At 35.8% G+C, this 10570-nt stretch overlaps 1 protein-coding gene across 1 annotated transcript in view; it reads left to right on the top strand.

Annotated features, from left to right (window-relative positions):
* The first annotated feature begins 1737 nt into the window (after window positions 1-1737).
* Window positions 1738-10570, top strand: part of LOC138696724 (leucine-rich repeat-containing protein 4C-like) — an 89248-nt gene continuing 80415 nt past the window's right edge. The window contains exon 1 of the mRNA XM_069822057.1: window positions 1738-1981. The gene's annotated coding sequence lies outside the window, so the exon portion shown is untranslated. The remainder of the gene's footprint in view (window positions 1982-10570) is intronic.

Raw genomic sequence — 10570 nt, 5'->3', positions numbered from 1 at the left:
TAACTTTTTGTGTTTAATGTTATATTTTTGTACTATTGCTATTATTATTATTATTATTATTATTATTATTATTATTATTATTATCTTTTACTTGGTTATTTAACGACGTTGTATCAACTGTAGGTTATTTAGCGTCGATGGAATTGATGACAGCAAGAAGATATTTGGCGACATTCGCCTTACGGTTGGGGAAAACCTCGGGCAAAAAGCCAACCAAATAATGAGCCCAAGTGGGAATCGAACCCACGCCCGAGTGCAGCTCCGTATCAGTAGACAAGTGCCTCTTCCGACTAAGCTACCCCCTGGGGATTATAATAAATAATAATGTTTTTGGTAGGCATATACGTGTTTTGGACATTCTTTGAAAGTGTTCCCTCTATCCTTCCTCGGTTAATAATAATAATAATAATAATAATAATAATAATAATAATAATAATAATAATAATAACAATAATTTTTATTAGGTTATTTTACGACGCTTTATCAACATCTTAGGTTATTTAGAGTCTGAATGAGATAAAGGTGATAATGCCGATGAAATGTGTCCGGGGTCCAACATCGAAAGTTACCCAGAATTTGCTCATATTGGGTTGAGGGAAAACCCCGGAAAAAACCTCAACCAGGTAACTTGCCCCGACCGGGAATCGAACCCGGGCCACCTGGTTTCGCGGCCAGACGCGCTAGCCGTTACTCCTCAGGTGTGGACTTAATAATAATAATAATAATAATAATAATAATAATAATAATAACAATAATTTTTATTAGGTTATTTTACGACGCTTTATCAACATCTTAGGTTATTTAGAGTCTGAATGAGATAAAGGTGATAATGCCGATGAAATGTGTCCGGGGTCCAACATCGAAAGTTACCCAGAATTTGCTCATATTGGGTTGAGGGAAAACCCCGGAAAAAACCTCAACTAGGTAACTTGCCCCGACCGGGAATCGAACACGGGCAACCTGGTTTCGCGGCCAGACGCGCTAGCCGTTACTCCTTAGGTGTGGACTTAATAATAATAATAATAATAATAATAATAATAATAATAATAATAATAATAATAATAATAATAATAATAAATAATTTAGCATTAAAAGCTAAATTAGTGCAAAAATCTACAAGAATAAAAATGTATAATACACTAGCATTACCCTCCCTTTTATACGGAAGCGAGATTTGGTCATTAAAGAAAAAAGACATGAACAGAATGAAAGCAACGGAAATGAAATTTTTCAGGAGGACAGCAGGATATACTCTTTTAGACCGAAAAAGGAATGAAGAAATTGTAGAACAATTAGAAGTAGAGTCAGTAGAAGAAAAAATCAGCAGATACAAATTCAATTGGCTAGATCATGTAAGAAAAATGGAAAATTCAAGAATCCCAAAAATTATGATGCAATATAAACCTAGAGGACATCGTCGACCAGGAAGACCTTTAAGAAGACTGCTAGATGGGGCCGAAACAGGTCTACAGAGGCCTAATTCGTGAAGGATGATGATGATGATGATAATAAATAATAATACATGAAGTCTAGGCTATGTTTTCCTCCTTGTTTTAATTTAAAGATGAATATGACATTCGCTTATTTTATTAAATTTTGCAAATTTGGTGTTTATAACTTCTAGAAGCGTTATCTAAACAAGCAAGGTACAAAGTGCCATCCGTATCCCTCTCTGTCGCTTCAACACGCGAGTCGCTGCGTCTGTTTGCACGATGACCAACAGCAAGTACCTATCGGATCGGATCGTATCGGCCCGGCCGTGGCCCAGTGCAGTATGGAGAGCAGTATACGGTTGGAGCGCGCGCCTGACGAGTGTCCGAAGTGATGTGTGGTGTGACATACAGGTGCACTGCTGGATTCTGACGATTGGTGCTCATGTCAGATAACGAGATTCTTGATACATACGGACTACGGAACGGGGCAAGACGGTCTGCATCGCAATGAGTTCCTGAAGTGAACCAGATACGTATACAACAGAAGGGTATGTACGAACTTAAATTGCTGTTTTCCTGTTACGTTTACAAGCAGGAGTGCACGGAACTTTTTTCTTCAAGGCGCTATACTTCAGTGAGCCACGGTACTATTTTTGTAAAAGACAAGTATTTCCCCTGGACCAAAAATGTGATTTTGTCTTCCAAATCACCTGAACTTCCCGCACGCTAGTTTCTTCCGGATTTTATTACATGAACCATGTCCATATTCTTGTTTTGTATGTCAGGTTTATTTTATTTATTTATTTAACCTGGTAGAGATAAGGCCATCAGGCCTTCTCTTCCCCTTTACCAGGGGATTACAACTACAATAATAATAATAATAGAATTACAATTATAATTACAATTAATATTAAATTTACAAATACACTAAAAATCAAAGTACTAAAAGATTAACTGATTAATAAAAGCTAGACAGTTTATTGTAAAAGTTAAGAAGAGAAAAGCATTTCTTTTATTAAGTAAAAATTAAACCTACTCTACGCAGTAAGAAAATGCTTAATAAGTTTGGTTCACCTTATAAAGAAAAAAGACAATTTAATGGCTTTAGTTACGTATTTAGATATGAATTTTATGGTTGACAGAAGGCCGTAGGGAATACATATCATTAAGCGCAAATTTTATCTTGAACGAACACAAAATAAGTTTAGAATAACCAATTTTTATTGAGAGATACATTTTGAATCCATGATATTCAGTATAGGCCTACAATTTTTACAGGTTCTTAGAAAACACTTTTCATTAATGTGCACCTAAATTCACGAAAATAAATTATTGTTTGATGACACAGACACCTTTAAGGAGAATGTTGGCAGTATTGTGCTGCAGGAGATCAGTGTAAATATTCCCCATAGCAATATTAGTTGGGTTCAGTGTTTAGTTTTCTAACATGCAGTGCTCGAGTTAAAGGGGGAAAGCCAAGGAATTTCTCTCAATTTTTTCACAACTTCTGCCTTCCTGTGTTCATCCCCAACTGGGGAAAGAAAATTCCTTTCTCCGAATATATGATTTAATAGGCTAATATTATTAATACCACACCGGCGTGAAAGGCGATATTTTTCCTGCAAATATATTTCCGAAAATATTTATTTTCTGTATGGTGGTCAGAACATTTTCTCCTCTAGATTGAATTTGATGTAGTGAGCTTATTGTGAATGTTGTTTGTAAATATAACCTAGATTTCAACATTAAATACTATAAATATATTATTTTAAAACATTTAGGACTGCCTTTTATTTAAAAAAAGAGAAAGAAATATGCCTCTGTTGTTTTCATAAACGTTTATTTTTATTGTTGTGTTCATAAACGTCTGTTGTTATTGTATTCATAATACGATTTTCTAATGCATTTGTGTATTATCTAGTAGGCCTACCTATTAAGTCGTGAGGTAGGATAGAAAAAATACGTACCATGTCACGTGTCACAATAATTAAAATGAACGTCAACATCATAATAACAATAATAATTCACAAACTTTAAAACGAAATATATTATAATTGATTTAAACACTTAAAAACAAATAACAAATAATGTCAACAAGAAATGCCCCCACCCCCTCTACATTTTGATCAATTCTAACATTGTTTACATGATAATAATATCAATCCATTCACTAGGTCTAGGCCTATATAGGCTATATGAAGTCAGTCGAGCAACGTACCCTCGAACAACCTTGAAATACAGGACTTCGATTTTGTAGATTTGATAATTCATTAACATAAAATAATAGTTTGTGTACAGTTTAATACACGTGTTTTGGAAATTTAGGGAAGAAAGTTGTGAGTTCTACAAAGTGTATTAGAACTTAGTACCTTCAATGTTTCCGAACTGGTTACAGGTTCCATCTTGATCGTAATACAGTACCTACCAGACCTGTAAGGTTGCCTGCTGTGTTGGGTCCGTTATGGCAACTGTTCATTGTCTGGAAATTAAAATTATTTCTGTAGCATAGAGCCATAGGACGACCAGATTCTGAATAGTAGAGAACATGCAGGCACTCCGCACACTGTTGCCAAAGCGTTTGGTAATTACAATTACCCAATTTGCAATAGTAATTTGTAGCATTGGGGTGATTTGAGGGTTATTTCAGTTTATAGATGTAGCTATTTACAGCATCGTAAAATAACCCACTAAAAAATAACGAGCCCCGTTTTAAACACGAAGAAATAGAAAACTAAAACACATAACCAAACTATCAGAATCAAAATAGAAACACAATTAATTACATTTTAAAATTATACTGTATAATATACTTAGTCAGTATACAGATTAAACATTGATCACAGGTTTTGTAACTCGGTTATTTAACGACGCTGTATCAACTAGTGGATTATTTAGCGTCGATGGATGTGGTGATAGCGAGGTGGTATTTGGCGAGATGAGGTCGCGGATTCGCCAAAGATTACCTGACATTCGCCTTACGGTTGGAGAAAACCTAGGAAGAAGCGCAACTCCGGATCAGCAGGCAAATGTACTACCGCCTGAGCTATGCCGGTGGCTTGCTCACAGTTATATGTTATTACTAAAGATAGGAATTTACCCTCAGTGACTACAAGGCTAGGTATGCATAGTGTGTTCGTTATTGAAAGAGAGAGTGAGCGTAGCTAGCAATGGAGGTGCGTGTTAGGGAACTGCCGTGGTATAAGCGGGTGAGGTAGCTTTATGTGGTCAACCAATCAACGAATCACAGTGCAATGTAAACAAACCAATTGCCGGAGCACAACGCTGAACCCTACGTACGAAAAACATATCCCCATTCAATTGCTGCGATACAGAACACATTTCGGTTGTAACCTGGCCATACCACAATCTAGTATATACAGTCACGAAGCTTGGGATGATTTTTTGCATTTCTCGCGATAGTTGCTAGCCGCTTGGAGCGCTGTGAGTACTAGGAACAGACTGTGCCACTGCCATCGTGATCTAATACAGGCCGTAAGGCAGACCATGTGACTCGCTTAACCCGATCACGAAGGGCGGCGTTTCAACCATATAAATTAGTTGGAATGCATAATGAGTAACATATATTTCTCTAAAATGTAGTGCAATTGCATTAATAAAATTTAAAACAAAGATTAGGAGACACTGCAGACATAATTCACTTGCGAGTTAAGGTGTAATATTATTTTTGGTGTGAAAATTACGTTGTTCATACCTGCCTTTATTTCGATTAAATATTCCGAAATTCTTGTACATTCATTTATGCACGATTCAATAATTTTCATTTGCACCGCACGGATATTTAGATATGTTGAAATTATAGGTTATGTTTACTGTACCAGTTGCCCCTTTCTGTCCAATTTTAGTGGTCTCCAATGCCCTGCCATTACATATGTATGTTATGTCATATGGAAATTATAGGTTATGTTTACTATATTTAACTTACATTCTTTTTTTATTAAACCTCAAAATAGCTTCCATTCTAAACTTTAAATGTTGATGCGAACAGATTATGTTAACATGTAAAATTCTCTTCACATTAAAATAACACAGTTTTGTAATTATTTCTATAACATATTATGCAACAAGAAGTAAACGGAACTTAGGGACACATTACACTAAATAAAACTTAGGAATGATACGCAATAAAGTTATAATATTTCACTGAGCTCCATACACTGAAATAGAAAACCCGAACATACATTACGACAGATCGAAAAGACATTGACTGTGCCCTATTTCGCAACAAGGATGCTGCAGCAAGATGTACAGTAAATTTGAATTTTTCTTTTGCATCGCATTTCGATCATGTTGCAAATTTGTTTGGTTTTTCTTTGCCTTCTAGAGCTTTCTTCTTCATTTTCTTCCTTTTGTCCGTACATTCGACTGAAATGTGGCACAGTTCATCTACCCTGCTTCTAATATTAAACATTTCTTGTTCAAAGGATCAACTAGATCAATATCTCGCCTTTCTAGCTGATTACACAGAATATCAACATGTAGCAAAAAAGAGTGCCAGAAAACAAAACTGTCATTCTTCGGCATATCGATGTAACCTGACGTGTAGTGAATTATGGTGGCATTTCTTTTATGTTCTCCAGTAAGTATGATTCTCATACATTTCAGAAGAAAATCAAGTTGTTTTTGTGTGCATGAACGTTGAATTCTGGATGAAATGGTGACCGAATGGTAATTTATTTGCTTTGGTAACGTTAATATTGTAGCCCAGTTAGATGCGTATGGCCGCGACGGACTCTGACCATATTTACAGTTGAGTCAAACTCTGCAATGAATGTTTTTGTGTATACACAGCATTGAGCTTACGGAAGTTTAACCACGCCTCCCTCCCGTCCTGCCTCAACGTGTATATATATATATATATATATATATATATATATATATATATATATATATATCACAGGAGAACGATTCATTTAAACTATATAAACACTATATATATATATATATATATATATATATATATATATATATATATATATATATATATATATACACACACACACACACTCGCACACACACACACACATACACTATTGATTAAATTAATACGCACTTACTCCTAACACATTGAATAATACTGAATAGCCTTCTATGTTATTTCAAATTAGGCGGAATCGTGATATAAACATATTGTAGTCACATGGCACTCACCCTCAAGATGGAGATGCGCGAAAGTGTTCAATTTTTGGTCGAACAGCGCACGTATTGAGTATATACTTGTTTTTTTGAAAGATGGGACATGACAGGAGCGTTACGATCGGAAAAACAACTGAATGTCACATAGCGTAGTAGGCTTGTTGCTATGGTAACAACGGTTGAGTTGCCAAACTTACCGTTCCCACATGGCGAGTGCTTAATAGCTCTCTTGGCGACATTTATTGTGCACACAATGTTAGCATGGGTACGTTTCGTCTTTGATTCTTTGTCGATTTTTGTATTGTTTTCTTACCTTTGCGTCAATTGTCAATGAATGTTTTAACGTCAGCTATCTTAACGTCAATTGATACCTTCCATCAGCTGACAACGTGGTAGTCCATATTGGCAACATAGCACTGTAGTTCCAAGTTCGGCCGCTTAACTGTCATGTCCCATCTTTCAAGAAAAAAAGTATAGGTTAAGCTATAAAACGTCTTTGCTCAACCCCCGCACAAGCCGAAGTCTCGTCTCGTCTTTCTTCAGGTAACCAGCAAAGCTGCTACCTAAGGCTTCTTCAAACGATGCAATTCTCGTCATAAGTGATAGCCCATAGAATGCCAGTCAGATTTTAAAACTTATTTAAATGTGAAGGCAATAAAATGTAGATTTAAAAGTAATAGCACTCACAAACAAAAAAATTATAACATTGCACGAGGAAAATGGAATGAAACAGCTTACCTGCAAGTAGAATGAAACAGCTTACCTGCGCAATCTTTCAGGGTGGTCCTCTCAAAATCAATACATTTAAGGACAGGTTGAGAATATTAGACTGAAAATGTAATTGTAGGTGCAGTGTAATTATCTATGTTGTGTCATGTAATTAATTAAGTTGATATGCAATTAATTAAGGTGATATGTAATTAAGTTGATATGTAAGTAAATTAAGGTGATATGTAATTAAGGTGATATGTAATTAATCAAGATGATATATAATTAAGTTGATATGTAATTAATTAATGTGATGTGTAATTACTTAAGTTGATAATAGTTGGGCTTAATAGAAGTACTTATAAGTTAATTTTATTTTTTATTGCTGTAATTATTGTAAGTTTTATTAATGTAATTATTGTACTGTTATTATTGTATATTATATGTCCCTGCCACCGAGTGTGTACCCAATTGTAGTATTAATAAATACATACGTACAACATTTTGGTGGTAGCGGCAGCGCAAACCTGCTACCATATGCAGGGACTGCTACAGATATGGCTGGATATCTTTGGCTGATATCACAGAATATGCTCGTGGGTCACTTTCTACCATGCTATTTATCTATTTGTGTGTTTTTTTTTTTTTTAATGAAGAGAAAATGAATGTTGGTGAAATTGATTTTGAGGGATACGGGAGAAATTCGGAAAAACTCAAATGTTTGTTCTTAGGTACTCCCCACAAGCACAACCTACTTCAACATTCCGGCTCGAAACCGATTTCGCAGAATGATAAATATGCGTTCTCTTTGTGTCACCGAAGGTTAAATTCTTATGTTTTGGCGCGAAACATATGTGTTTGAGGTGAAAAAGGAGAAAAATTGTAACGTTTTGACGTGGAAGACTTACTTTGACGTCACTCGTACCATGGAAGCAGAAGTGGAAGTTGTTTTCCTTGCCGTCCGTCTCTAGTCATGGAAATATTGCGTATATTGGCTATACGGTAATTCGGAATGAGATTTAAAAGAAATAGGGCCACGGACCCAATCCCTTCCTTCAACATTTCCTCTCCAATTATTTTAGCAACTTTTTTTAAATTATCGTCATCCACATTCTTCATTAATATATGTCAACATATATGTCGAACTTGGAGTCAGGCCACAAAGGGAGAAAAACATTGGAGGAGAGAGATTCTGTTCCGTACTGTGGATTGAACTTCGGCGTAGCTCAGTGGTTGGAGCGCTTGATGCGTAAAACTAGGGACCTGGGTTCGATCCCTGGCGCCGGAGCGAATTTTTCTCCTCTAATAACCATAGTTACTCCTGAGCTACGTCTGTGGCTACATTTTTTGTGTTACATTGTACTTCTTATGTTTAACTTGGAGTCAGGCCACAAAGGGAGAAAAACATTGGAGGAGAGAGATTCTGTTCCGTACTGTGGATTGAACTTCGGCGTAGCTCAGTAGTTAGAGCGCTTGGTGCGTAAAACCAGGGACCTGGGTTCGATCCCTTGCCCCGCAGCGAATTTTTCTCCTCTAATAACCATAGTTACTCCTGAGCTACGTCTATTGCTACATTTTTTTTGTGTTACATTGTAATTCTTGTGGCAATGTGTACTTGAAGATGCTCTCTTTCCCCAGAATTTTGCTGGTTGGGGATGCTAAAATGTTGAGGGGGAAACACTCATGAAAATGTTTTAAAATGTGGCTTCAAGATTAGGTTTGTAGATTACTACTATCTATCGCGTTATCGACTTGTACGCAAATAATAGAAATATCTGTGCCTCAATACTGCTACTGTTGTCCTGTGTACATACGAGAAATTGGCGGGATTGTCGATTCTGGTGTCGTATCTGATAACGATGTAATATATCAACACGTGTCAGGAGCATGAAGGCGTCTAAGCAATGTGTCAGACATTGAGTTAGAACAGGGCTCGGTAACCTTTATGTGCCAAATTAATACTACTTAGTGACCCTACGTATTATCAGGCCCTGTTTACTTTCTCATACCAAACATTAAGAGAAAGATTTACGATGCTGCCCCCCTCTCCCCACGAAAAAGGACATCTTGATATTTTCGCTGAAATACATTAATACATTTTTGCACGATCGTGCTTTTTTTTTTTAAGCTATTGTTGTAGATGTTGAAAGTTAGAATTCCCACACAGAAACTTGTTGCTAGGGAAACCATTATTCATAACATAAAACTATACTGAAATAGATCCATTACAGTGTACTTATTGTTACTTAGTTACCATTACAGTGCAGTTTTGCGAAAGGTTTGGAATAATATTGCTCAAAATTTTCATAGCAAAATATATTGTAACTAGTGGCTTGTGTAGCAAATGCTGCAAACTAAGTTCATTAGACGTTTAATTTTGAATGAAAAATACCAGACATTTTGAAAGTTATTTGCTTCCATAATAATGAAACATACTCCCTCTGAATAGTTTTTTATGCCAAATACTTTTTCTTGACCCTTCTTCTTTTTCCGCCTTCAGTTTTTGAGTTTCAACACGAAAACGCAAGTAACAATGTCAGGACGATCAGTGGGTTTTTCATGTGGGAGTAAAGCAATAGCTATTTGAGATCATTGTGGATTGTAGGTAAAAGTTAAAAAAAAGTCAGGTTTGCTATACTTTCGGACAATAGACATAGAATCTTGGTATAGCTGCTGTACGTAGAGCTTGAAATGTGAACGGTAAAAAAGGTAAAGGTATCCCCGTAACATGCCATGAAGGCACTTGGGGGGCATGGAGGTAGAGCCCCATGCAGAGCTTGAAATGTAGATGGTAAAATCATTTTATCCTCTTAAGAGATCTTGCTGAAATGATCGGAAGACTACAAAATGTTGTAGGCCTCTTATTTTATCAGTAAGTAATACCTTTTCGTCTTTCCTTAGGAACTGTAATTTTTGCGCTCTCTCGAGCCAATACTGAAGAGAATGACGCATACAAGTATCTACACCACACCGCCATTAAGTATATGAAAAAGACCCCACCCCTCTTGATTAATAGCTATAAAATATTTGATTTTTAGTAACAATATTATTATCTTACGCAAGTTTTGTAGTTTGATATATTTATTAACACCATGACATTAACTATAATAATATTTCATTTCTGATGATAATAATGTCATCAAACCCCCTCAAGTTTTGTAGATTTTAATATCCAATAACAGCTGTACTCAGAAAATTACACACCACAGAATCAGATCTGTAAATTGTTTTTAGTAAATCTTGAAGTTTTAAATAACCAATTCAATTTGAACTCT

This window comes from Periplaneta americana, chromosome 3 (genome assembly GCF_040183065.1).
Source record: "Periplaneta americana isolate PAMFEO1 chromosome 3, P.americana_PAMFEO1_priV1, whole genome shotgun sequence".
In the NCBI taxonomy this organism is placed as follows: Eukaryota; Metazoa; Arthropoda; class Insecta; order Blattodea; family Blattidae; genus Periplaneta; species Periplaneta americana.
The sequence above is the reverse complement of the archived record's forward strand: the minus strand, read 5'-3'. Positions and strand labels throughout refer to the sequence as shown.